Raw genomic sequence first — 15,847 nt, forward strand, 5'->3', positions numbered from 1 at the left:
TGTTGGCCTTGAAATAACAAGCATAAACCTGGAAGAGTATCCAAGAAATAGAAGTTTATTTGTCAGAGAACTCACAGCCTTTCTCTTGGCGGTAGCCTCATAGAATAAATGGGTAAGGGTGAGAAAAGGACCGAGCAGACATTATATCTGACCGACCGCTAACTTGCTCGTGTTTGGCCCACGCCTGCAAGCCTGAGACACCTGTGACTGATGTCCGGGGAATCAAGTTTCGTTCAGGAACGCTTTCGGCCTGACCCTCCTCCATTTTGTAACTCTTCCTCTCCTTTTCGCCACGTCCCCAGCAACAAAATGGTGACAATAACTTAAGTGATAATATAGCAATTGACATAGATCTCATGCCAAACAGTAAAGAAAGACTGCCACAATCACTCACACAACTCTTTTTTCCCCTCCAATAGGACAACCATCTTGTTATGATTCAATTGTTCTAGTAATCCCAAAATTTGCACCTCGCACCCCTGACACAGTAGCTGTTCGGAATTCCCCTTTCTTGCCTCTCACACTGGATAACCACCACCGCCAAAATAATGAAAGAAGGTCTTCCCCACCTTAAACTTTTTGAGGAATTCTTCCCTATCATCTTGAAAACTGCTTCCAAGTCTGATCCCTCCACCACTTCAGCATTTCCCAATGCTAGAAACGTCTCTAACTCACCTCCTTCATCTGGCAAGAATGATTTTGCCACCCTCCACACCAGTTTGCAATATTATGCCACACCCAGAATCCGTACTGCAGAGTTACACAACCAAGCTACGTTGATTTTACCTTTACATCCCATCCACCTCAAACACAGTCTCCCCTATTGACTGATCCTTCATTAACACCTCATAACTTACCATTTTCACCCCATCTCTTCCATCCCTCCCCTCCTAATGTTGATTTCTCTCCTACACCCATTCCACCCTCCCAACTGCCGTTTCTCCCACTATATCAGCAGCCTAACACCATTATCATCTCCCCCTTGAACCCCTGCCCACTGCTTCAAGACCCTACCTTCCGTCCCCATCACACACTAGAAGCCAGATTGGACGAGATTACCAGAAGTCTGCATGATCTCGAAGTTGAACTAAACAGACTCAGTCACTGCTCAACAAAGATGAATAACTTTCTCCTGTCCAACAGGAACATCAGATTGAATACTGTCCCTAATGACCAACCCTACTATCACCCTACCTTATTTCCAACTCAACTTAACTCACCTCCCCTCCTTCTTGACCCTTCCCTCCACTCTGCCTAGGCACTGGAAGTTGAGAGCTAGACCCTATCTCAATGTGTCCACTCAACTGATTAGACAAGATGCCCAACTATTGGACAACAATATCCAATCCCTCCTCTTATCATATAACTCTCCTCACCTTGACAACCTTTCTAACCAGGGAAAAATCCATTCCATCCCGGCAAACCCTCATAGAGCTCCCAGGATCAACTCTAGAGTGGTCAACAAACACAACCTCATGTGAGTTACCTTCACACAGACTGACCCTACAGACCTCAAATCTCACTTAAAATGCTTGTTAATCAACTGCAGATCAACTTCAAGAAATGCTGGTGATATTGAAGATCTGATCCTCAGACATGATCTTGACCTTATTCTTACCGAAACTTGGCTAAATGACTCCTCTGCTCCTATCCTGTACATACTAATCCCTCCCAACTATGACATTGACAGATTGGACAGACTCTATAGACCAGGTGGTAGCATCGCTTGCATTCACAGCCTCAACCTGTCAGTAGAACACACTCTTACCCCCTGCTCTATCCACTTGCGAATATCTTTGCCTCGATTTCTCTTGCAACAACAAACCACTTTGCAAACCGCACACAAGCTATCACCCGCCAGGTGACAATCAGGTTTGCATAGAACAGATCATGGAAACCGTTGTAACTAATAATGGTCATCAGTGCATGCAAATATTTCTAGCAGACTTGAACCTCCACTGGAATGTCCTAAATGATCCTACAGTGAACAGCTTCAAAACCTTCCTTGCTGACCTTAATCTGACTAATTTCTTTCACATGCCCACACATAACAAAGGATCAACCGTAGATCTTATTGCAAAGCCCAACTCAATTCAATTAGAATCTATCCTACTCTGTGATTGGACCGACCACCACCTCCTCCCATTCCTCATCACGCAAGTGGTGACAACCAACAAAGATCAACCAATGAAACCTAGACTCTGAAAGAGGAACATAAACAACATCAACCTCAATGAACTGACCTCTATCTGCCGCAACATCCTGCCTCCTCCTAGCGAGACGGCAGATGTACATGATCTTACAAATACAGCATTTGCTCCATGGAGAGTGCCCAGGCATGATCACTCCACTTCAGCTAAAAAGAGTATCTTCAAAAGACTCCAAACCTTGGTATAATGGTTGTCTTAACACAGAAAGGCGCAGCTTGCAGTTAGCTGAATGTCAGTGGAGTTCAGCTCCGTCCTTTGAATACCTCAACCAGATGGATCAAGCTAGTAACCGCCCCCCAAATTTTTGAGCTCATAAAAGGACAATCGAGCAGCACACCTATACCGTCCCTCGCTAGATTTAGTCCACTACCAAACTGTGAGGAATTTGCCACCTTCTTTCTTCAAAAGATGGAAAACATGAAAAAGGACGTGCAGATCTCCCTGGAACAGGCATCTCTCCATCTCAATCCACTCCTTTTGCCTCCTTGAATATATATCCCTCTGGGCCCTTTCTAAAAAATAATGCATCCTGGAACTCCTTCAAAATGTTTAAAGAAAGTAACATCCTCAAGATTCTCCCTTCACTGAAACCATGAAACCACTTCAACGACCATCTACCTCCCAATTTCTTCAAGGAAATCGCACCCCGATACTCACACTATGGACCAAGATTACTAATGCCTCCCTCCTTCTAGGCACTATCCCAGATTGCCCTAAATCTGGCCAGGTTTCCTCTATTCTAAAGAAACCTAAAGCAGATCAAACTGATCTAAACAACTTCCAACCGATCTCAAATATTCCTACCCTGGCAAAGCTCCTTGAAAAATGTGTTCACACCCTACTTTGCAACCATATTGAACAATTCCAACTATTAGACATATTCCAATCCAGCTTTAGTCCAAGGCACAGCACTGAATCGGCTATGACACTCATAGTGGACAATGTACTAAAAATGCTGGATCAGAACCAATCATGTTTCCTAATCCTCCTGGACCTATCTTCGGCATTTGATTCGGTCAAGCATGACAACCTATTAGACCGATTGGAACACCGCATGGGGCTATAGGGAACAGTCCATAACTGGCTCACCTCCTACCTCCATATCAGGACTCAAAGAATTAAGGTTAATCACTCTCTATTCCAGACCACTCAGGTCACTTTAGTTGTGTCCCTCATGGCTCCTCACTCTCCCCAACTCTTTTCCACCTGTTCATGGAGCCGCTTACAGAAATTCTGAGTTCATCCAACATCCACTTCCATATGTACACTGACGATACCCAACGATCCTTAAAAGTCTCCTCTCCTGAAGACATCAATACCCTCAGCACAACTCTACAGTTAACGCAGAATTGGCTAGCATCTAATCACCGCATACTAAACACTCAAAAAACTGAATTCAGCTAAAAATGGCATGCATGACTTATAAAGCCTCCACTTTAAAACCCCAAGATAACTTGCTCAAAAGCTCATACTTTCTGGTGGCTCCAGATCCTCCAAACCACAGAGATTCCGCAAGAAGAAAACTTACAACCGATCCTTCTCAGGGATGACCCTGAGAATTTGGAACTCCTTGCCTGCTGAACTCAGAATGAATCCATCCTCTATTTCCTTCATGAAAGAAGTCAAAGTACTCCTTATAAACAAATTCCATCCCTAGATTGCTAGATTCAACCACACTCGACATCTTTCACCGATGACCTTTTAGTTCTCACTTATTCAGCTCTGACTCTTTCTTACTGTTTACTGTAATATTGTTTACTGACATTGCCTTATAGTACTTACTAAACGCTGCTTTTGGCTTTGTTGTTATTCCCCCTCTAAAGCATTCCCTCCATTCCCTGGTTGACACCTATACATTGATATTGATTGTATTACTATCACTGAGCGGATCTCTGTAAACCTGTAAATCTATAAAGCGCGCTGATACCCGCCAATAAATAATACAAATAATTGCAAGTCACATTAATGAAACCATCTCACACGCCAATACAGAGGTATATTTCATAACCACAGCATTCTTCAATAAACAAATATTACTCTACACCAGAGGTCTTCAAACGTTTGGATACCGAGACCCCCTTGACACACGTTTTTAGGCATAAGGACCCCCCTCTGACAAAAATTTCTAGAAACTGGTACTCCTCATCATCGACAACTATCGACAACCATAAATGACCCCAATTCCCACAGCAAATAATTTTTACGATGGGGAAATAATATTAAACAGTGTTTAGCAAACCAAAGGTCAGTGAGCATGGGGGTGTAGTCAAAGGTGTAGCTAAAAACAAAGGGCCTCATTTATGAGGAATTGGCGTAGGGCGTAGTCTTCTTGCTGCGCTGCCCTACACCAATGTGAAAGGGCAGGAATGCACCGTATTAATAAAATACGGTGCATTTCTGTCCTTTTCACTTGCGTTGGTTCACAAATTGCTGCCTAGCACCAGTGTAGGCAGGATTGTTTTTGTACGGGACGAGGCACCTTTCTTCACAAAAACAATCCTGAGAGATGTTTTCCTCTTTCTATGTGAGCTGCAGAATGTAGCACACATGGAAAGAGGAAAAAAGTAGGAGAAATGAACACATGTCTCCTCATTATGCCTTTACTGGGGAGGCGTCCGTTTTTGGAGCTGTCCCAGGTTTAAGTGATTTTGTAAATATGGGACAGCATCAAAATCCATGGGTGTTGTGTGGGAACCCCACGCAAAGCCCATGGAACACCTCCTTTACGCAGAGCAAGGCAACTCAGTGACTTACGCTGCTTTGTCTTACTTCATAACTATGAGGTCATGAAAAGCAAGGCAGGGTGACTTTGCACCGCCTCACAAGTATGGTTGAGATGGTTGCACCACCGGAGGGTCAAAAAAGTGATGCTCTGGCAATGCAAGCCTCTCATAAATAAGCCCCAAAATATTCTGTACGTTTTTTAGGTCTTTGACCATTAGGTATCGAAATAAAAAATAATGGGCAGCGTAAATGAAAAATAATTAAAAATGTTGTTACTCAGTGGGAAATGCACTGTAGTACATTATGAAACATCTATTTGTTAATGCACTACAGAGGCCTGTGTGTAACCAGAGAGCCACAGAATTAAATCTTGATTGGTGCAGTCGAGAATAGTGATGTGCATTTTTAGGGCAAGAGGTCACAGCGGGTGACAGAAAGCACTGTGAATATGTGGGTGATTATTTTATACTTGCATTACAAACAGTGTAAGATAGAATGCTGCAAAACGTGCAAATAGTTTTACGATAAAATGGTGTTTCAAAATGTAGATTTTAGTGATAACAGGGCATATGTAATGCAACTTCTTTTTTACATAACTGTCCCTTCAACACCTCTTTAGTGGTACTAAGGGCTGTGTAAATGCAGTTAAAATTAAAAGCAAGCACTTCCAGCCCAGTTGTTAACTCTTTGCACTTCCACTCAAAAAACCAAATCTTTGTCACCACAAAGCTTGGAATGATTTGCTAAGTTAAAGCCAGAACCAATCCCAAGCACCCTTTACACTTGCAAATTAACTGATTGGCACATTTGCATTTCATTCAGGCAAACAGATGATAACGATCTAAATTAGCCGTCCCCAGACGTCTGTCTTTTTCCAAAAAGAAACAAAATGTTTTGGATTGCAGGGACAAGGAAGCTGGGGAATGAGCGACCCCCTTTCCAGGACTCCACGGCCTCCCTGGGGTTTACGCCCCACAGATTGAAGACCTCTTCTCTACACCTATATAACACCATCTCCCCTTTCTCAACAAATAAAACAAAACAAACAGAAATAATACAAAGTCTGACAGTCCAACTATATGAAATAATGCAATTTCCCCAAAATAACATTACATTAAATAGTCTCAGAATCTGACAGGGATTGAACGAATTCTAGTACTTCTATTAGCATTCCCACATCACCACTACCATCCGTCGGCATCACCACACTTCCATCCTGCATCAATTCTTCACTCAGTTCTCGTGTATCTCGAACACCATCATTCAAAACACCCAAATGAAACCACTCACTCTGACCCTTATCACCATCACGTTCACCACTGTCCTTAAGAGAATTTCTAATAATATTTGCTTGTTCCTTACTTCAGAGTAACAATAGCATTTGTGTTCCACCAACCTTTTATTCCAAAAGCACAGCCTCACTCTCTCTACTTTGGTAGGTTTGGAAAATCTGTAGTCACCTTTCACAGCCTTCATGGGCTTTTTAACTAATACCAAATCATCTGGCACAACCTCCTTTTCCTTAACAAGCTTCACTTTATCAAAATTCCTTTTAACCATGTTCTGTTTACTTCTGACACATTCACGCACTTCTTTCAGATCCTAATCACAACCACCAGATCCAAGCTTTTCGGTCAACCAAACTGGATTGAGGCTAGAAATAGGCTTCCTTCTTCTCAACAGCACATAAGGAGTCCCTCCTGTGGCCTAATGTGGCATGATATTATAACACCACACATTTTGCTATAAATATTTCCACACATTCAGTTTGTTTACTACTCTGTCTGCATGCCCTCTTCCAATAAGTGGTTCATCCTCTCAACAAGTCCATTGGAAGGAGGGCTACAAACAGGAACCCTGACATGTTTTACAGCATGTTTCTTGAAAAATACGGACTTGTTCTGACACAAAGTGTAATCCATTGTCTGTGACAATTACACTGGGCGGTCCCTTTACCTGAAACAACTGCCCTAAAAACTCAACAACAGCCAAAGAATCATTAGTCGTAACAAACACAAAATACAACCACTTAGAAAAGTAGTCCACTGTGGTAATCAAATGCTTGTTCTCATTTCATAAAATATTTAATGGTCCAGTAAAATCTGTGTATATTTTTTCCCATGATCCATTCAACCAGTCCACAGGACACAAAGGAACTGTACCAACCCTCTAATGTTTATCAGAACATAAACACTCAACACATTTATCCACATAAGCTCTGACTTGGCCATTGATATAAGGCCTCCAGTAATGTTGCTTGATCCACTTGGCAGTGATACTAATTCCTAGATGTCCCTAGTTGGCCAAACTAATTATTTTATCAAGCAAACCATGGAGACACCGCGCTGTTGGTCCATCCTAAAAATAATCTGTTCTTAAACTACGTTTTTAAACTTTCACTTCTGTAATTATTTAGTTTCACCGCATTTTAGACTAATGTCAATTTGAATTTAAATTTGATTGCTTGTGACCTGGTTCCTTCTAGCTCTCTCGCCGTGCAGCCACCAAGCAATAGCCCGTATTGGTATTGGGCAGGGAAACCTCAGCCAATGAGCTTGGGAGGGGGGCAGAGCCTACTACACGCCGTAGTCTTCAAATTGATGCCCGCAGCGTGGACTCGCTTGGAGACACCGTGCTGTTTATCTGCCCTAAACAAAATCTGTTCTTAAATAACGTTTTTAAACTTTCACTTCTTTATTTATTTAGTTGCGCCGCATTTTAGACTAATGTGAATTTGAATGTGAATTTGATTGCTTGTTACCTGGTTCCTTCTAGCTCTCTCGCCGTGCAGCCACCAAGCAATAGCCTGTTTTGGTACTGGGCAGGAGAACCTCAGCCAATTAGCTTGGGAGGGGCGCAGAGCCTACTACACGCTGTAGGCTTCAAATTGAAGCCCGCAGCGCGGGCACGCCGCTGGCATGCTGAAGGCCCGCCTAAGGTAAGCCCGTCTGCATCTGGCCACGTCCGGGCAACGCCAGGGGCCTGCCACTATGGGCAAAAAATCACCTACACGTTGACAGAATTAAAAGACATGGCCCCGCAAGACAGGCAACTGCACGACCTGCCTCTCCAACACAAATTGGATGAACTAGACCTTTTTTATCCAGGTCAGGCGCCAAGCTTCTGTAAGAGCAGGGGCGCTTGTCAGGCTTTGAGCCAAATTACCCTGTACATCCCTGGGGGAAATCAAAACCCTACGAAGGAATTGAATATAGAGTATCTAAACACTCGCTCAGTAGTCAAACACCAACTTTAACTATTCAACCTTTTACATACTGATTCGCCCTGATATGCTGTTTTTGGCAGAAACATGGCTGACAGAGGAATTCACTCCAGACATTCTGGCCACATTCCCAGAAAATTATTATCTCAGACAATCTAATAGGTCCTCAGGAAACATTGGTGGGTGAAGGGGGGGAGTGGCAGTTGTTATAAAAAAAAGGACTGTCTTTCACCCCCATCTCCCCACTAGAGATAACACTAGTTTACAGCCTAATAGTCAAACTGGACTCTCTCTATAGTACAATGGTATGCGTACTCTTGTATACACCACCCACAGCGATACCAGATTTTCCTAAAGCATTTGCAAATAGCATTGGGTCATTGGCCGTGGACTATGCTAAAGTCCTGGTCATAGGAGACATGAACTATTGGGCTACTGAGGTGGAAGGGGGAAAGGTTGCTTAGGAACTGACTGAGTCCCTCCTAAGTCTAAACCTTACGCAACACATCCAAGCACCCACGCACATCAAAGGTCATATACTCGACCAAGTGTGGTCCGTTAACCTTACCCTTCAGAATTTAGCAATCCACCCTTGTGTATGGTCAGATCACTACACAATTAGCTTCACTCTGAGTGATATTATTCTGTCCAAAACCTTCCCCCAACAAAAAGGCCCATCCAGCAACTGGAATCACATAAACATGGAATCCTTATGTAACACTCTGAACCGTGAGCTGCCCATAAGTCTGGACAAAATAGACATCTTTGAGAGAGAGATTGCAAACTGGCAATTGAACGCCATTAACATTCATGCCCCTTTACAGGCCAAAACCTCTCATATTAAGCGGCATGAAGCAGCTAAATGGTTTACGGCCGATCTAAAATCTGCTAAACTTAGTGTACATCAGGCCAAAAGGAAATGGCGTAACACCTACTCGACATAATCTAGAGAACAATACAATGTGTGCCTAAGGACATACAAAAAAAACATCCTGGAGGCAAAACCATAATCTTTTTAATAACAAAGTACTAAGCACAAACAACAAGACAAAAGATATCTTTAATACTGTAAGGGAGTTATCTAACCCTGATCAAGTGCCCCCCCCCCCCTTTATCATTGCTACACAGAAATTATGCAATGATTTAAACTCTGTTTATAGACAAAATTAAGACAATTCAAGAATCTATAGATTCCAGCCACAAGGATGTGGAAGCATTGTTAGGTGACACCAACCTCAAATTGAATGCCGCTTTTCCCTGCCTAAATAAAGAACATCTCTTTGAACTCCTGAATAAAGTAAAATCAGGTTCCCCTAAGGAGATATGCCCCCCATATTCAAAAATCAATTTCTATGGCATTACCAGGGACTATCCTTGCCCTTCTGAATCTATCCTTGACCCAAGGAACTGTGCCGTCAGTCTTTTAAGAAGCTGTGGTTATTCCTCTGCAAAAAAAGCAAGGGATTGACCCTCCGAAGCTGAACAACTACAGGCCTATAACTCTTCTTCCCTTCCTGGCTAAACTATTGGAGACACATGTAGCCAAATTCTTTAGCTTCTTTATCGGGAGTACTAATTATTTGGACTCCCATCAGGCAGGTTTTCGTCCATTTCATTCAAGCGAATCTGTCATACTATATGTCATGGACGATCTGAAAGGAGAGGTGGACGAGGACTGCACTCAGGCCTTGATTATCTTGGACCTGTCTGCAGCCTTCAATACCGTTAACCATGATATACTTATGGAACGTATCGCTACAGCAGGTCTCCGAGGTGCTGTCCTGAGTTGGTTTAAATCCTTCTTAGAGGACCAGAAGCAATCAGTGTTGCTTTCACCCCACAAACCCGGCACTGTTAATATGAGCTGTCGAATACCGCAGGGTTCCTCTCTATCCCCGCCTCTCTTTAATGTCTACATCCGCCCCCTCATATTTAGGCTTTGTCAGATGGGGTCAAGATCTACAACTATGCTGACGACATGCAGCTGATCTTTTCCATCGATGACTCAATAAACTCCAAGGAGTTTCTTAGGCACACCCTGCTATTCATCAGAATTTGAATGAACAATAATCACTTAAAACTGAACTCCGAAAAAAATGAAATCATCATACCCAAAAACAAACTCCTGCATTAGACTCCTGCACAGTGGCCCCTGGAGCTAGACCCTGCACCTACTTCAAAGAATATGATTAAGAGCCTGGGCATACAGATTGACTCGCATCTTTCTATGATGACCCAGATCGGCTCGGTTACCTCTGCATGTTTTTTCCAACTTCGGAAATTGCGAAAAATCTGAAGGTTTTTTAGCAGAGAGGCCAGCATCCAAATCATTATTGCTTTGGTTTTATCAAAAATTGACTATGCTAACGCAATTTACTTAGGCCTCCCGCAAAATCAGAAACACTGTTTACAGATGATACAAAATCAAGCCGCCAAAATTATCTACCAATAAGACAGACGCTGTCACATCAGGCTACTGCTGAAGGAGCTCCACTGGCTTCCTGTGGAGCAGCGGTCTATGTTCAAAACAGGATGCATTCTGTTTAAAGCTATACATGGCATAGGTCCAAAGTACACATCCTCAAGAATTCACAAATACTCCGCTCAGCGCACCCAAAGATCCATGCACATGAATCTGTTGGTAGTCTCCAGATTCAGACGCAAAAGGACAGGAGGGTCACGCTTTTCAGTACAGGGACCCCAATTCTGGAACTCTCTGCCTATATCTCTGAGATTAGAAACAGACCATCTGCGATTTAGGAAAAAGCTGAAGACCTGGCTTTTTATCCAAGCTCCCATTTAGACATGGACTTCTTAACCAGTGACACCAGAATTGAAAGACAGCACCAAGAGACCTGTAGGTGAACGTGTGCTTTTGAAATTCACAATAACATAACAACATAACAAACCAAGTGGAGGGACAACACATCCTGACTTACAACAAAACCATTCCCACAAATAATTCAGCCCCTGCTTGTTCAAAAATCTTCAAATACAAACTCCAGTCACAAGGCTAACCTGATACAAAATAGTCCTTAACATTCCACTAACAGTCATATCTTGAGGAACAATCCCACCTCTCTCCTGGAATGATCCCAAAAAGTTGAGTCACATCCACAACTGACACGGCACACTCATACAGTATTCGGATTTTTTTTTTTTAATCAAGATGCAGAAATATCAAGTTTTTAATATTGTGATCCACAAATGTCGCGATGCAGGAATATCGTTGAGAGGAATATCAATTTTCTATGGTAAGTAATATTGATGTCAAAAATATGTATGTTGTTAATATTGTTTGCAAAACTATCTATGTTGTTAATATCGATGTTAAAAATATCTATGTTAATATCATTTACTAAATATTGGTTTTAGAAATATCATTTTTTTAATAGTTTTTTATGTATTTTAGTATATGTTTTAATTGTATATGTTATAAATTGTTTTTATATTTATTGTTAATATAGTTTGTATATTTTTAGTAGTTTTTTAATATAATTGTTTATTGTAATTTTTTTTGTCATAGCAGTTTATGGGTTTTGTAGGGTAATACATTATTTAATTGATAATTAATTATGTAAATTGTATATTTAACTTATTTTTTAAGCTACGTTTTAAATGCAGGTTGTGGGGTTGGTAGGGGTATAGGGTGGACAGTAAATTGATTACAATTGCTTAATAATTACGTTTTTAATCACTGATAAGTATTTCATTGAACGTTAATTATGTAAATTGTGTAATTTATTTTTTGACCCCATCACTGCTAGGTCCCCCCACCCCCGCTAAGCATATTGTTGGGCTATTTGGGGTAGTTCACGCTTAGGCACTCATAACTTTTGTACGCATAAGGTAGCCATGCCAAATTTGCATCCTTTGTTTCCAACATCCTGGGGATTCTAAAGGTACCCAGCATTTGTGGATTCCCCTGGAGGGTAATGAATAATTAGCCAAAATACAACCAGATTTTGGAGTTTTTGGGAAAAATGGAAAAAAAAGTGCTGCAGAAGAAAGCATCATTTTTTTCCCTGCAAATGGTATCAATGAATGGTTTACAGTACTAAAATCACCATCTTCCCAGCTTTCAGGAGCAGGCAGACCTTTGTCAGATAACCACATTTTTCAACACAGTGTTGGCATTTTAATGAGACATAGCCTATTTTTCCTATGTTGTTGTGCTTTCAACCTCCTTCCAGTTAGTGGTAGAAATGGGTATGAAACCAATGGTGGATCTGGGAAAGCTATACATTTGTGAAAAGTAGATACAATTCTGAATTCAGCAAGGTTTAGTTGTGTAAATCCTTCAATATTTTCCTATAGAAAGTAACAGTTGAATGAATTTTTTTTTAATTGAGTTGAAAAAACCAGCCAATGTTTTCACTTGTAACTTCTTCTAACTATGGCATATTTTCAAAAGCAATATACTGTTACGTCTACTGGATCCTTTTGTTGTGGGGATATATAGGGCTTGTAGGTTCACCAAGAACCCAATGTACCCAGGGCCAATAACTGAGCTGCACCTTGCAATGGTTTTTCATGGTGTACCAGGTATGCAGCAATTCATTTGGTAAAATATAAAGAGTGAAACTTAGGTATCAAGAAAAATTATGTATTTCCAAAATGGAAAAAAGATATGGAGTTTAGAAGCAGTGGTTATTTGCATATCTCTGAATTTATGGGTACCCATACTAGCATGTGAAATAGAGGGGATTTTTCAAAATGGCTTCTTTTTTACACACTGTCTTACATTTGGAAGATACAAATGCAGAGAAAGACAATTGGGAAAAAACATGTATGCTACTATTCTGTGTTCCCCTAAGTCTCTTGATAACAATGGTACCTCACTTGTGTGGGTAGTCCTAGTGCCTGCGACAGGTAAAGGCCCAAAACGCAACATGGACGCATCACATGTTCCACTGAAAACTGACCCTTTTCTTGCAACGTGCCAAGCTGTGGATTTAGGGCTTTAGCTCAGCTGGGATCTAGGCAAACCTGTACTTGTCTTTAAAATAGACACCCAAGGAAATCCAGGATGGGGTGACTCGTGTGGCACTCACCAGGACTCCTTGCAAACCTCAAAATTTGTCTAAAAACACATTTTCTTCTCATGTCTGTGATGAAAAGTTCTGGAATCTGAGGGGAGCCACAAACTACCTTCAATCCAGCATTTCCCAAAGACTCCCGATAAAAATAGTACCTCACTTGTGTGGGTAGGCCTAGTTGCCCGCAACAAGAAACGGCCCAAAACGTAACATGGACGTATCATATTTTTCCACTGAAAACTGACCCATTTCTTGCAACGTGCCTAGCTGTGGATTTGGGGTTTAGCTCAGTCGGGACCTAGGCACACCTGTACATTTATTTTAAACTAGACACCCACGGAAATCCAGGATGGGCTGACTTGCATGGCTCTCTCCATGTTTTTGTACCCAGAATCCCTTGCAAACCTCACAATTTGTCTAGAAAAGCACATTTTCCTCACATTTCTGTGATGGAAAGTTCTGGAATCCACAGGGAGCCACCCAGCAGGTACCACACTTGTGTGGTAGGACTCGTGTCGGCGAAAGGAAACATATCACATTTTTCCATAGAAAATGGACCCTTTTTTTGCAATGTGCCTAGCTGTGGATTTTGGACCTTAGCTAATCCGGCATCTAGGGAAACAGGCAGTTCTGGGTAAGAAAACATTGGGGGATTCACTCAAGCGACACTTCCCTAGACTACCGTGGGTGTCTATTTTTCAGAAAGGTCTATGTTTGCTAGGTTTCTCTGGATGGCTGCCAAGCCCAGAACCTAAAACTTAGGTGACCCCCTTGCAAAGCAATGTAGTTTGGTGATTGATAATTTTGATGCCACCACAATATGTTTTGGGCCCTTCCCTGTCGCGGGCACTTGGCTCACAGAGACAAGTGAGGTAGCATTTTTATCGGGAGACCTAGGGGAACACTGGGGGGTAGGACATTCGTGGTTTCTTTCTGATTCTGGAAGAATATGGCAAAATAATGCAAGGAAAATGAATGATGTTAGTCACATTTTGAGGTTTGCCGGGCATTAAGGATAAGAAAACTTGTTGGGGTCCATGAGAGGCCCACCAGCTTGTACTCCCCTGGGTGTCTAGTTTTCAAAAATATCTAGAGTTGGTAGAATTTCCCTAGAGACAATGTACACCTTGGCAGAGAAAGACAGAAAAGCTCAATATTACTGCGCAACCATCTGTTCCTCCAGTACACACACATACTGGTTGGATTTGGCACGAGGGTGAGTGAAATGTAAATTTTTTATATTTTATGAACAAGAGAGATCACAAAAATTAAATACACCTTTAATATTTGACAAGTCAAAAAAACTGAACTGATGACTCACAGCTCATGAACTGTAGTGCCGTGACAAAGCACCAACCGCTTTACAGGCCATTCACATACCTTTCATACGTGACACACACAAGACCATTCACACCACCTGCCGTGGACCCAGCACATTACAACACTCATAAGACAATGTAGAGACAATATACACCCTGGCAGAGAAAGATCGAAAAGACAAATATTACTTCACATTCGTCTATTCCTCAAGTATACCCACATACCGGTTGTATTTGGCACGAGGGTGAATGAAGGTTCAGAACGTAAAATTGTTTTAACAAGAGATTGCACAAAAATAAAATGCACTGTTAATAACTGACATGTCAAAAAACGGAACCAATGACATGCATACACACAGAGGATCAACCAATATCACCAAAACACAAATATGGACTGAAAAATGTAAATATCTACACAGTGCATGCCAATGTTCTCTAGAAAATGTAATATGTATTCATTAAAATCACAGTATAGAAAAATTAATTATTAAAATCAACAATTCTTAAACATTATTCAAAAAGAGCATTAAAAAAATACATCAAATTTAGAATTCACGTAATCACTAAAGGATGAAATATATCATCATTAATAAATCCTCATTCAACAGAAAACAAAGCGGAAGAGTATATTAGACAATGTTATCATGTCATTGAAAAAACACCAGTTGTAACAAATAATTTGTTTAGTCTGAATATTTTTCATGTTTAGTTCTTGTATATTGACAAATGTCCAAAGATCTAGTGTATCAAATCAGTGAAGCATCGACACGTTTTGATTGGTACTAGGATTTCACAGCCACCTTCTTCAGGAAAAACGCTATCTCCTGGCCACAATTTATTCTCTTTATTCCTCAAGAGCAGAAACTCCTAGGCAGACTCAAAGGAATTCGAATATTCAGGGGATGAAGGTAAGTACTGATGTATATATGCCCCTTCGTATGGCCCCACATATACCTGCTATACACGGGGCGAAACCTCCATGTTGAGGCGAAACCATCAGCAAAGTGCTTCCCCCACCTAATATTATTGCCATTTTATGGAAATCACAAATACTATTCCAGAATGCTAATAGCAGAAATAGGAGTCTAAGGACTACAAACTACACTAAGCTACAGTCTACCAATATCGTCATCTAGAGATATGAAGTTCAAGACAGGCTTTCTACCAACTTCCTTCTGAAGTCATCTACCTGTGGTGCAACCAGACGAGTGCCAACTGGCCCCATAAACCAAGAGAAAACAAATAAATGTCAAGTATTACCACAACCAGGAGGTGTAAGGAAGTCACTACCTACACGGACTTGTTTTTATATAAGGGTCCTACATGAGACAT

The sequence above is a fragment of the Triturus cristatus genome, chromosome 12 (assembly GCF_964204655.1).
Source record: "Triturus cristatus chromosome 12, aTriCri1.1, whole genome shotgun sequence".
In the NCBI taxonomy this organism is placed as follows: Eukaryota; Metazoa; Chordata; class Amphibia; order Caudata; family Salamandridae; genus Triturus; species Triturus cristatus.